Below are 12,796 nucleotides of genomic sequence, written 5' to 3' on the forward strand. Positions count from 1 at the left end.
TGTGTATGGCTATTAACCTAAAGGTTGGTGATTCAATCCCACCCAGGGACGTAATTGACCTTGTTATCAGATTTTGGTGATCTTTAAGTAGACAAGTCAAAATTTCAAACCCCCTCTTATGGTGTAGGGTACCCGGCCTTCTCTGATGTAATCAGAGTTAGATTTGATTAAGTGATTTTATAAAAAACAGCTAGGAAGCACAATTTAGCAGTGGGTTGCAGAGAAAAAAAATTATGCTGGCAGAAAAGTCCAATTGAGTGATTAAACAGCTCTTCATTTTCTGATTTTATGTTTATGCTAACAAATTTGCTCTCTGAAAAGTGTCCACAAAGCCAAGTCTCTGATTAACACCTTTAGTAGGAATGGTTTTTCACCTATTACTGAATTAAACTTGCTTCATTGGAAAGGCAGCAAGATGCATCCTCATTTCAATGTCTACTGAAATAATACAGGTTGACACCAGGAAACATAAACGTCACTGCATCCTTGCTGCTTCCTCAAGGGGAAGTCTGTTTAATGTGAAAACAAGGTGATATCTAATCAGCACACAGGTAAGGAATTAAGAAAATCTTTCTTTATGGGTGAAGATGTTTCTCACAAAATTGTTGCACCAAGGCATCATTGAAATTAAAGCTGGAAAGATGATTTTAATATATCACTTGTATATTTTGTACTGCTCTTCTGGTGACAATGTAGTTTGTTTTTGTCAATTACCATTTTAATAATAGGGTAAAGAAAATTAAGTGGATTTTTGAAAGAAAACAATACTGTCAATATACTATTAAAACAAATTAAAATGGTAAAAGTTATTGTACTTTAAGTAAAAATAAAAGAGCAAAAATATCAATCCCAGTTTTGGATTACTTTAATTAACAAAAAACAATGCATATAGCAGAGGATAGTTTCAATCTGCCTACCTCTGGGTTATGGACCCAGCATGCTTCCATTACAGTACTCTGCTGCACATGTAAGTGCAAGAGATCCTGAAGCACTCACTCATCATGGGAAAGTACCAATGTGTTTCTTCATTGGTTGATGGAAGAAACATCTTACAAAAACTCTCCAGATTATTGACTTTTTAAAGTTTTTCTAGGAAACGTTCTAGATGAATGCTTATTAGCCTTTGTCAGTATGTACTTTCGCAAAGTGTCTCTGAGGCACAAACAGTTAGCGTGTTCAGTTGTTAACCAAAAGGTTGGTGGTTCAATCCCACCTAGGGACGTAATTGACCTTGTTATCAGATTTTGGTGATCTTTAAGTAGACAAGTAAAAATTTCAAACCACCTCTTATGGTGTAGGGTACCTGGCCTTCTCTGATGTAATCAGAGTTAGATTTGATTAAGTGATTTTATAAAAAAAACAGCCACAAAGCACAATTTAGCAGTGGGTTGCAGAGAAAAAGAAATATGCTGGCAGAAAAATCCAATTGAGTGATTAAACAGCTCTTCATTTTCTGGCTTTATTTTTATGCTAACAAATTTGTGCTCTGAAAAGTGTCCACAAAGCCAAGTATCTGATTAACACCTTTGTAGGGATGGTTTTTCACCTATTATTAAATTAAACTTGCTTCATTGGAAAGGCAGCAAGTGATGTCATCCAAGCAGTGGGTCAAGGTTGGCTTCAAACCTCGTCTGCTTATGAAAAGAGAAAAGGGGTATGCAGGGCATGGCGGCCTTTTGCGGTGCTTGGATGACCCCTAGTTCGCATTAAATAATGCAGTCGAGTTTCCCACATTTGGGGAAATCACAGGGGTCAGCATACCCAGAATGCAATGAATGAACCGCACCCTGGGAGAACAGTCTTCATGACCATGGTATCTCCTATGCAAAATAAGTATGATTTGGGATAGGGCTGGGGAGGGCCGCTGCTCAGGCACATCTCTGTCAAGTAAAGGAGATTCAACTGAGGCAGCACAAGGGAACTCTCATCTGGGGACAACAACTGCAGGGAGAACACATATTTTCAGATGAACATGGGAGGGCAGAAGGCTGCCTAATACTGAAGCACCCCCAAACAACAAACCAAATGCAACAACTAGTGCAAGCATTCCTGGGGGAAGGCCTTCTAGGCTGGCGATGACCGCTCTTAGCGATTCCATCTTGAACTTGAACCTTTTCAAGTATAGGTTCAGGGATTTTAAATTTAATATGGGTCTGACCAAACCGTCCGGTTTTGGGACTACAAACAGGGTCGAATAATTTCCCTTTCCTTGTTGAAGCAGGGGAACCTTGACCACCACCTGTTGAAGATACAATTTGTGAATTGCATTTAACACTATCTCCCTTTCCTGGGGAGAAGATGGTAGGGCCGATTTGAAAAACCGGCGAGGAGGCACCTCTTCGAATTTCAGCTTGTAACCCTGAGAAACAATTTCTATTGCCTAGGGATCCACCTGCGAATGAACCCAGATGTGGCTGAAAACTCGAAGACGTGCCCCCAACTGGGCGGACTCCTTTAGCGGAGCCCCAGCGTCATGCGGTGGATTTTGTAGAGGCCGGGGAGGACTTCTGTTCCTGGGAACTAGCTGTGTTGTGCAGCTTCTTCCCTCTGCCCTTACCTCTGGCAAGAAAGGACGCACCTCGTACTTTCTTGTTTCTCTGTGATCGAAAGGACTGCATTTGATAATGTGGTGCTTTCTTAGGCTGTGAGGGAATATAAGGCAAAAAATTTGATTTACCAGCTGTAGCTGTGGAGACAAGGTCCGAGAGACCTTCCCCAAACAATTCCTCACCCCTGTAAGGTAAAACCTCCATATGCCTTTTTGAGTCGGCATCACCTGTCTATTGCCGGGTCCATAGGACTCGTCTAGCAGAAATCGACATAGCGTTTATTCTAGAACCCAGTAGACTAATGTCACTTTGAGCATCTCTCATATATAGGACAGCATCTTTTATATGCCCTATGGTCAATAACATAGCATCCTTATCTAGGGTCTCAATCTCTGCTGATAAGGTATCTGTCCATGACCTTGTTATCAGATTTTGGTGATCTTTAAGTAGACAAGTCAAAATTTCAAACCCCCTTCTTATGGTGTAGGGTACCTGGCCTTCTCTGATGTAATCAGAGTTAGATTTGATTAAGTGATTTTATAAAAAAAAACAGCTAGGAAGCACAATTTAGCAGTGGGTTGCAGAGAAAAAGAAAAATGCTGGCAGAAAAATCCAATTGAGTGATTAAACAGCTCTTCATTTTCTGGCTTTATTTTTATGATAACAAATTTGTTCTCTGAAAAGTGTCCACAAAGCCAAGTATCTGATTAACATCTTTGTAGGGATGGTTTTTCACCTATTACTAAATTAAACTTGCTTCATTGGAAAGGCAGCAAGATGCATCCTCATTTCAATATCTACGGAAATAATACAGGTTGACACCAGGAAACATTAACGCCACTGCATCTTTGCTGTTTTCTCATGTGGAAGTCAGTTTAATGTGAAAACAAGGTGATATCTAATTAGCACACAGGTAAGGAATTAAGAACATCTTTATTTAAGGGTGAAGATGTTTCTCACAAAATCGTTGCCCCAATGCATCATTGAAATTCAAGCTGGAAAGATGATTTTAATATATCACTTGTACATTTTGTATTGCTCTTCTGGTGACAATGTAGTTTGTTTTTGTCAATTACCATTTTAATAATCGGGTAAAGAAAATTAATAGGATTTTTGAAAGAAAACAATACTATTAAAACAAATTAAAATGGTAAAAGTTATTGTACTTTAAGTAAAAATAAAAGAGCAAAAATATCAATCCCAGTTTTGGATTACTTTAATTAACAAAAAAAATGCATATAGCAGAGGATAGTTTCAATCTGCCTACCTCTGGGTTATGGACCCAGCATGCTTCCATTACAGTACTCTGCTGCACATGTAAGTGCAAGAGATCCTGAAGCACTCACTCATCATGGGAAAGTACCAATGTGTTTCTTCATTGGTTGATGGAAGAAACATCTTACAAAAACTCTCCACATTATTGACTTTTTAAAATGTTTCTAGGAATCGTTCTAGATGAATGCTTATTAGCCTTTGTCAGTATGTTCTTTTGCAAAGTGTCGTTTTGGCGCAATCAGTTAGTGTGTAAGGCTATTAACCAAAAGGTTGGTGGTTCAATCCCACCCAGGGACTTAATTGACCTTGTTATCAGATTTTGGTGATCTTTAAGTAGACAAGTCAAAATTTCAAACCCCCTGTTATGGTGTAGGGTACCTGGCCTTCTCTAATGTAATCAGAGTTAGATTTGATTCAGTGATTTTATAAAAACAGCTAGGAAGAACAATTTAGCAGTGGGTTGCAGAGAAAAAGAAATATGCTGGCAGAAAAATCCAATTGAGTGATTAAACAGCTCTTCATTTTCTGGCTTTATTTTTATACTAACAAATTTGTTCTCTGAAAAGTGTCCACAAAGCCAAGTCTCTGATTAACACCTTTGTAGGGATGGTTTTTCACCTATTACTAAATTAAACTTGCTTCATTGGAAAGGCAGCAAGATGCATCTTCATTTCAATGTCTACTGAAATAATACAGGTTGACACCAGGAAACATTAACGCCACTGCATCCTTGCTGCTTTCGCATGTGGAAGTCTGTTTAATGTGAAAACAAGGTGATATCTAATTAGCACACAGGTAAGGAATTAAGAAAATCTTTATTTAAGGGTGAAGATGTTTCTCACAAAATCGTTGCCCCAATGCATCATTGAAATTCAAGCTGGAAAGATGATTTTAATATATCACTTGTACATTTTGTATTGCTCTTCTGGTGACAATGTAGTTTGTTTTTGTCAATTACCATTTTAATAATCGGGTAAAGAAAATTAAGTGGATTTTTGAAAGAAAACAATACTGTCAATATACTATTAAAACAAATTAAAATGGTAAAAGTTATTGTACTTTAAGTAAAAATAAAAGAGCAAAAATATCAATCCCAGTTTTGGATTACTTTAATTAACAAAAAAAATGCATATAGCAGAGGATAGTTTCAATCTGCCTACCTCTGGGTTATGGACCCAGCATGCTTCCATTACAGTACTCTGCTGCACATGTAAGTGCAAGAGGTCCTGAAGCACTCACTTATCATGGGAAAGTACCAATGTGTTTCTTCATTGGTTGATGGAAGAAACATCTTACAAAAACTCTCCACATTATTGACTTTTTAAAATGTTTCTAGGAATCGTTCTAGATGAATGCTTATTAGCCTTTGTCAGTATGTACTTTTGCTAAGTGTAGCTGTGGCGCAATCAGTTAGTGTGTAAGGCTATTAACCAAAAGGTTGGTTGTTTAATCCCACCCAGGGATTTAATTGACCTTGTTATCAGATTTTGGTGATCTTTAAGTAGACAAGTCAAAATTTCAAACCCCCTGTTATGGTGTAGGGTACCTGGCCTTCTCTGATGTAATCAGAGTTAGATTTGATTCAGTGATTTTATAAAAACAGCTAGGAAGCACAATTTGGCAGTGGGTTGCAGAGAAAAAGAAATATGCTGGCAGAAAAATCCAATTGAGTGATTAAACAGCTCTTCATTTTCTGGCTTTATTTTTATGCTAACTAATTTGTTCTCTGAAAAGTGTCCACAAAGCCAAGTATCTGATTAACATATTTGTAGGGATGGTTTTTCACCTTTTACTAAATTAAACTTGCTTCATTGGAAAGGCAGCAAGATGCATCCTCATTTCAATATCTACTGAAATAATACAGGTTGACACCAGGAAACATTAACGCCACTGCATACTTGCTGCTTTCTCATGTGGAAGTCTGTTTAATGTGAAAACAAGGTGATATCTAATTAGCACACAGGTAAGGAATTAAGAAAATCTTTATTTAAGGGTGAAGATGTTTCTCACAAAATTGTTGCCCCAATGCATCATTGAAATTCAAGCTGGAAAGATGATTTTAATATATCACTTGTACATTTTGTATTGCTCTTATGGTGACAATGTAGTTTGTTTTTGTCAATTACCATTTTAATAATAGGGTAAAGAAAATTAAGTGGATTTTTGAAAGAAAACAATACTGTCAATATACTATTAAAACAAATTAAAATGGTAAAAGTTATTGTACTTTAAGTAAAAATAAAAGAATGAACCTCACCCTGGGAGAATAATCTTCATGACCATGGTATCTCCTATGCAAAATAAGTATGATTTGGAATAGGGCTGGGGAGGGCCGCTGCTCATGCACATCTCTGTCAAGTAAAGGAGATTCAACTGAGGCAGCACAAGGGAACTCTCATCTGGGGACAACAACTGCAGGGAGAACACATATTTTCAGATGAACATGGGAGGGCAGAAGGCTGCCTAATACTGAAGCACCCCCAAACAACAAACCAAATGCAACAACTAGTGCAAGCATTCCTGGGGGAAGTTCTGCAGAAGACGGATTTGCATACGGTGATGTCATCCAAGCAGTGGGTCAAAGTTGGCTTCAACCCTCATCTGCATATGAAAAGAGAAAAGGGGCGTGCAGGGCATGGCGGCCTTTTGCGGTGCTTGGATGACCCCTAGTTCGCATTAAACACCTCAACCCTCCTTTGGTGTGGGGCTCATGTTGGCCATGCCCCATCCCCTGAAGCATTCAAGCAGATTTCTTGCAGCAGCTGGGCACTGTAACAGCTCCAGAGCTGCTCTGTAAGGCAAGTAAAAGGTTGTGGGCCCTGCAGCACTACCTGTAGTTTGCATTGTGCGTTGGAAGGCACAAAGTAAGCAGACGGGAGGAGAAGTCAGGATAGTGCACAAGGGTATAGAAGGGAGCGGCTGAAGAAAAGAGAAGTGGAAACAGACAGCAAACTAGGCTGGAGAGAGACCTGAGACAAAGAGATCTGAATTATACGAGAGCCGACCAGGGGAAACACAAATTATGCAGTCAAGTTTCCCACATTTGGGGAAATCGCAGGGGCAGCACACCCAGAGTGCAATGGGTGAGCCTTGCCCTGGGAGAAGCACCTTCATGATCATAGTATCTCACCTGGCAGGTAAGTAGGAGTTGGGCTAGAGCTGGCGAGGGTCTCTGCTCGGGCACCCCCCTGTCAAGTGAAGGAGATCCAACTGAGGCAGCACAAGGGAACTCTCAAAAGAAGAACAAGGCTCTGAAACAAAGAAATCTGACTTTTACCAGAGCTGACCAGAGGAAAACACAAACACAGTCCCCCACTACCACAAATAAAGCAGTCGAGTTTCCCACATTTGGGGAAATCACAGGGGTCAGCATACCCAGAATGCAATGAATGAACCTCACCCTGGGAGAATAATCTTCATGACCATGGTATCTCCTATGCAAAATAAGTATGATTTGGGATAGAACTGGGGAGGGCCGCTGCTCAGGCACATCTCTGTCAAGTTAAAGAGATTCAACTGAGGCAGCACAAGGGAACTCTCATCTGGGGACAACAACTGCAGGGAGAACACATATTTTCAGATGAACATGGGAGGGCAGAAGGCTGCCTAATACTGAAGCACCCCCAAACAACAAACCAAATGCAACAACTAGTGCAAGCATTCCTGGGGGAAGGCCTGCCGCAGATGGATTTGCATATGGTGATGTCATCCAAGCAGTGGGTCAAAGTTGGCTTCAACCCTCATCTGCATATGAAAAGAGAAAAGGGGCGTGCAGGGCATGGCGGCCTTTTGCGGTGCTTGGATGACCCCTAGTTCGCATTAAACACCTCCACCCTCCTTTGGTGTGGGGCTCATGTTGGCCATGCCCCATCCCCTGAAGCATTCAAGCTGATTTCTTGCAGCAGCTGGGCACTGTAACAGCTCCAGAGCTGCTCTGTAAGGCAAGTAAAAGGGTGTGGGCCCTGCAGCACTACCTGTAGTTTGCATTGTGCATTGGAAGGCACAAAGTAAGCAGACGGGAGGAGAAGTCAGGATAGTGCACAAGGGTATAGAAGGGAGCGGCTGAAGAAAAGAGAAGTGGAAACAGACAGCAAACTAGGCTGGAGAGAGACCTGAGACAAAGAGATCTGAATTATACGAGAGCCGACCAGGGGAAACACAAATTATGCAGTCAAGTTTCCCACATTTGGGGAAATCGCAGGGGCAGCACACCCAGAGTGCAATGGGTGAGCCTTGCCCTGGGAGAAGCACCTTCATGATCATAGTATCTCACCTGGCAGGTAAGTAGGAGTTGGGCTAGAGCTGGGGAGGGTCGCTGTTCGGGCACCCCCCTGTCAAGTGAAAGAGATCCAACTGAGGCAGCACAAGGGAACTCTCGAAAGAAGAACAAGGCTAGAGGAAGATCTGAGACAAAGAAATCTGACTTTTTCCAGAGCTGACCAGAGGAAAGCACAAACACAGTCCCCCACTACCACAAATAATGCAGTCGAGTTTCCCACATTTGGGGAAATCACAGGGGTCAGCATACCCAGAATGCAATGAATGAACCTCACCTTGGGAGAACAATCTTCATGACCATGGTATCGCCTATGCAAAATAAGTATGATTTGGGATAGGGCTGGGGAGGGCCGCTGCTCAGGCACATCTCTGTCAAGTAAAGGAGATTCAACTGAGGCAGCACAAGGGAACTCTCATCTGGGGACAATAACTGCAGGGAGAACACATATTTTCAGATGAACATGTGAGGGCAGAAGGCTGCCTAATACTGAAGCACCCCCAAACAACAAACCAAATGCAACAACTAGTGCAAGCATTCCTGGGGGAAGGCCTGCAGCAGATGGATTTGCATATGGTGATGTCATCCAAGCAGTGGGTCAAAGTTGGCTTCAACCCTCGTCTGCATATGAAAAGAGAAAAGGGGCGTGCAGGGCATGGCGGCCTTTTGCAGTGCTTGGATGACCCCTAGTTCGCATTACACACCTCCACCCTCCTTCGGTGTGGGGCTCATGTTGGCTATGCCCCAGCCCCTGAAGCATTCAAGCTGATTTCTTGCAGCAGCTGGGCACTGTAACTGCTCCAGAGCTACTCTGCAAGGCAAGTAAAAGGGTGTGGGCCCTGCAGCACTACCTGTAGTTCGCATTGTGCGTTGGAAGGCACGAAGTAAGCAGACGGGAGAAGTCAGGATAGTGCGCAAGGGCATAGAAGGGAGCGGCTCAAGAAAAGAGAAGTGGAAACAGACAGCAAACTAGGCTGGAGAGAGACCTGAGACAAAGAGATCTGAATTATACGAGAGCCGACCAAGGGAAACACAAATTATGCAGTCAAGTTTCCCACATTTGGGGAAATCACAGGGGTCAGCATACCCAGAATGCAATGAATGAACCTCACCCTGGGAGAACAATCTTCAAGACCATGGTCTCTCCTATGCAAAATAAGTATGATTTGGGATAGGGCTGGGGAGGGCCGCTGCTCAGGCACATCTCTGTCAAGTAAAGGAGATTCAACTGAGGCAGCACAAGGGAACTCTCATCTTGGGACAACAACTGCAGGGAGAACATATATTTTCAGATGAACATGGGAGGGCAGAAGACTGCCTAATACTGAAGCACCCCCAAACAACAAACCAAATGCAACAACTAGTGCAAGCATTCCTGGGGGAAGGCCTGCCGCAGATGGATTTGCATATGGTGATGTCATCCAAGCAGTGGGTCAAAGTTGGCTTCAACCCTCGTCTGCATATGAAAAGAGAAAAGGGGCGTGCAGGGCATGGTGGCCTTTTGCGGCGCTTGGCTGACCCCTAGTTTGCATTAAACACCTCCACCCTCCTTTGGTGTGGGGCTCATGTTGGCTATGCCCCAGCCCCTGAAGCATTCAAGCTGATTTCTTGCAGCAGCTGGGCACTGTAACAGCTCCAGAGCTGCTCTGTAAGGCAAGTAAAAGGGTGTGGGCCCTGCAGCACTACCTGTAGTTCGCATTGTGCGTTGGAAGGCACAAAGTAAGCAGACAGGAGGAGAAGTCAGGATAGTGCGCAAGGGCATAGAAGGGAGCGGCTCAAGAAAAGAGAAGTGGAAACAGACAGCAAACTAGGCTGGAGAGAGACCTGAGACAAAGAGATCTGAATTATACGAGAGCCGACGAGGGGAAACACAAATTATGCAGTCAAGTTTCCCACATTTGGGGAAATCGCAGGAGCAGCACATCCAGAGTGCAATGGTTGAGCCTTGCCCTGGGAGAAGCACCTTCATGATCATAGTATCTCACCTGGCAGGTAAGTAGGAGTTGGGCTAGAGCTGGGGAGTGTCGCTGCTCGGGTTCCCCCCTGTGAAGTGAAGGAGATCCAACTGAGGCAGCACCAGGGAACTCTCGAAAGAAGAACAAGGCTAGAGGAAGATCTGAGACAAAGAAATCTGACTTTTACCAGAGCTGACCAGAGGAAAGCACAAACACAGTCTCCCACTACCACAAATAATGCAGTCAAGTTTCCCACATTTGGGGAAATCACAGGGGTCAGCATACCCAAAATGCAATGAATGAACCTCACCCTGGGAGAAAAATCTTCATGACCATGGTATCTCCTATGCAAAATAAGTATGATTTGGAATAGGGCTGGGGAGGGCCGCTGCTCATGCACATCTCTGTCAAGTAAAGGAGATTCAACTGAGGCAGCACAAGGGAACTCTCATCTTGGGACAACAACTGCAGGGAGAACATATATTTTCAGATGAACATGGGAGGGCAGAAGACTGCCTAATACTGAAGCACCCCCAAACAACAAACCAAATGCAACAACTAGTGCAAGCATTCCTGGGGGAAGGCCTGCCGCAGATGGATTTGCATATGGTGATGTCATCCAAGCAGTGGGTCAAAGTTGGCTTCAACCCTCGTCTGCATATGAAAAGAGAAAAGAGGCGTGCAGGGCATGGTGGCCTTTTGCGGCGCTTGGCTGACCCCTAGTTTGCATTAAACACCTCCACCCTCCTTTGGTGTGGGGCTCATGTTGGCTATGCCCCAGCCCCTGAAGCATTCAAGCTGATTTCTTGCAGCAGCTGGGCACTGTAACAGCTCCAGAGCTGCTCTGTAAGGCAAGTAAAAGGGTGTGGGCCCTGCAGCACTACCTGTAGTTCGCATTGTGCGTTGGAAGGCACAAAGTAAGCAGACAGGAGGAGAAGTCAGGATAGTGCGCAAGGGCATAGAAGGGAGCGGCTCAAGAAAAGAGAAGTGGAAACAGACAGCAAACTAGGCTGGAGAGAGACCTGAGACAAAGAGATCTGAATTATACGAGAGCCGACCAGGGGAAACACAAATTATACAGTCAAGTTTCCCACATTTGGGGAAATCGCAGGAGCAGCACACCCAGAGTGCAATGGGTGAGCCTTGCCCTGGGAGAAGCACCTTCATGATCATAGTATCTCACCTGGCAGGTAAGTAGGAGTTGGGCTAGAGCTGGGGAGGGTCGCTGCTCGGGTACCCCCCTGTAAAGTGAAGGAGATCCAACTAAGGCAGCACAAGGGAACTCTCGAAAGAAGAACAAGGCTAGAGGAAAATCTGAGACAAATAAATCTGACTTTTACCAGAGCTGACCAGAGGTAAGCACAAACACAGTCCCCCACTACCACAAATAATGCAGTTGAGTTTCCCACATTTGGGGAAATCACAGGGGTCAGCATACCCAAAATGCAATGAATGAACCTCACCCTGGGAGAAAAATCTTCATGACCATGGTATCTCCTATGCAAAATAAGTATGATTTGGAATAGGGCTGGGGAGGGCCGCTGCTCATGCACATCTCTGTCAAGTAAAGGAGATTTAACTGAGGCAGCACAAGGGAACTCTCATCTGGGGACAACAACTGCAGGGAGAACACATATTTTCAGATGAACATGGGAGGGCAGAAGGCTGCCTAATACTGAAGCACCCCCAAACAACAAACCAAATGCAACAACTAGTGCAAGCATTCCTAGGGGAAGTTCTGCAGAAGACGGATTTGCATACGGTGATGTCATCCAAGCAGTGGGTCAAAGTTGGCTTCAACCCTCATCTGCATATGAAAAGAGAAAAGGGGCGTGCAGGGCATGGCAGCCTTTTGCGGTGCTTGGATGACCCCTAGTTCGCATTAAACACCTCCACCCTCCTTTGGTGTGGGGCTCATGTTGGCCATGCCCCATCCCCTGAAGCATTCAAGCTGATTTCTTGCCACAGCTGGGCACTGTAACAGCTCCAGAGCTGCTCTGTAAGGCAAGTAAAAGGGTGTGGGCCCTGCAGCACTACCTGTAGTTTGCATTGTGCATTGGAAGGCACAAAGTAAGCAGACGGGAGGAGAAGTCAGGATAGTGCACAAGGGTATAGAAGGGAGCGGCTGAAGAAAAGAGAAGTGGAAACAGACAGCAAACTAGGCTGGAGAGAGACCTGAGACAAAGAGATCTGATTTATACGAGAGCCGACCAAGGGAAACACAAATTATGCAGTCAAGTTTCCCACATTTGGGGAAATCGCAGGGGCAGCACACCCAGAGTGCAATGGGTGAGCCTTGCCCTGGGAGAAGCACCTTCATGATCATAGTATCTCACCTGGCAGGTAAGTAGGAGTTGGGCTAGAGCTGGTGAGGGTCGCTGTTCGGGCACCCCCCTGTCAAGTGAAAGAGATCCAACTGAGGCAGCACAAGGGAACTCTCGAAAGAAGAACAAGGCTAGAGGAAGATCTGAGACAAAGAAATCTGACTTTTTCCAGAGCTGGCCAGAGGAAAGCACAAACACAGTCCCCCACTACCACAAATAATGCAGTTGAGTTTCCCACATTTGGGGAAATCACAGGGGTCAGCATACCCAAAATGCAATGAATGAACCTCACCCTCGGAGAACAATCTTCATGATAATGGTATCTCCTATGCAAAATAAGTATGATTTGGGATAGGGCTGGGGAGGGCCGCTGCTCAGGCACATCTCTGTCAAGTAAAGGAGATTCAACTGAGGCAG

The 12,796-nt window shown here is 44.0% G+C and overlaps 10 non-coding genes and 2 pseudogenes across 10 annotated transcripts; all 12 read right to left on the reverse strand.

Moving 5' to 3' along the window:
- Window positions 1-1,658: 1,658 nt before the first annotated feature.
- Window positions 1,659-1,837, reverse strand: LOC135022666 (U1 spliceosomal RNA; annotated as a pseudogene).
- Window positions 1,838-6,806: 4,969 nt separating this feature from the next.
- On the reverse strand, window positions 6,807-6,969 carry LOC135022507 (U1 spliceosomal RNA). The gene has a single exon (XR_010219620.1). It is a non-coding gene; the product is annotated as a U1 spliceosomal RNA (small nuclear RNA).
- Window positions 6,970-7,111: 142 nt separating this feature from the next.
- LOC135022450 (U1 spliceosomal RNA) lies at window positions 7,112-7,275 on the reverse strand. Its single transcript, XR_010219563.1, has one exon. It is a non-coding gene; the product is annotated as a U1 spliceosomal RNA (small nuclear RNA).
- Window positions 7,276-7,949: 674 nt separating this feature from the next.
- LOC135022508 (U1 spliceosomal RNA) lies at window positions 7,950-8,112 on the reverse strand. Its single transcript, XR_010219621.1, has one exon. It is a non-coding gene; the product is annotated as a U1 spliceosomal RNA (small nuclear RNA).
- A 152-nt stretch (window positions 8,113-8,264) lies between these two features.
- Window positions 8,265-8,428, reverse strand: LOC135022460 (U1 spliceosomal RNA). The gene has a single exon (XR_010219573.1). It is a non-coding gene; the product is annotated as a U1 spliceosomal RNA (small nuclear RNA).
- A 671-nt stretch (window positions 8,429-9,099) lies between these two features.
- On the reverse strand, window positions 9,100-9,263 carry LOC135022637 (U1 spliceosomal RNA). The gene has a single exon (XR_010219728.1). It is a non-coding gene; the product is annotated as a U1 spliceosomal RNA (small nuclear RNA).
- Window positions 9,264-9,964: 701 nt separating this feature from the next.
- LOC135022591 (U1 spliceosomal RNA) lies at window positions 9,965-10,100 on the reverse strand (annotated as a pseudogene).
- A 152-nt stretch (window positions 10,101-10,252) lies between these two features.
- LOC135022470 (U1 spliceosomal RNA) lies at window positions 10,253-10,416 on the reverse strand. Its single transcript, XR_010219583.1, has one exon. It is a non-coding gene; the product is annotated as a U1 spliceosomal RNA (small nuclear RNA).
- A 674-nt stretch (window positions 10,417-11,090) lies between these two features.
- Window positions 11,091-11,253, reverse strand: LOC135022522 (U1 spliceosomal RNA). The gene has a single exon (XR_010219635.1). It is a non-coding gene; the product is annotated as a U1 spliceosomal RNA (small nuclear RNA).
- A 152-nt stretch (window positions 11,254-11,405) lies between these two features.
- On the reverse strand, window positions 11,406-11,569 carry LOC135022410 (U1 spliceosomal RNA). Its single transcript, XR_010219525.1, has one exon. It is a non-coding gene; the product is annotated as a U1 spliceosomal RNA (small nuclear RNA).
- A 674-nt stretch (window positions 11,570-12,243) lies between these two features.
- On the reverse strand, window positions 12,244-12,406 carry LOC135022498 (U1 spliceosomal RNA). The gene has a single exon (XR_010219612.1). It is a non-coding gene; the product is annotated as a U1 spliceosomal RNA (small nuclear RNA).
- A 152-nt stretch (window positions 12,407-12,558) lies between these two features.
- Window positions 12,559-12,722, reverse strand: LOC135022723 (U1 spliceosomal RNA). Its single transcript, XR_010219796.1, has one exon. It is a non-coding gene; the product is annotated as a U1 spliceosomal RNA (small nuclear RNA).
- Between the last annotated feature and the right edge of the window lie 74 nt (window positions 12,723-12,796).

This window comes from Pseudophryne corroboree, unplaced genomic scaffold (genome assembly GCF_028390025.1).
Source record: "Pseudophryne corroboree isolate aPseCor3 unplaced genomic scaffold, aPseCor3.hap2 scaffold_388, whole genome shotgun sequence".
In the NCBI taxonomy this organism is placed as follows: Eukaryota; Metazoa; Chordata; class Amphibia; order Anura; family Myobatrachidae; genus Pseudophryne; species Pseudophryne corroboree.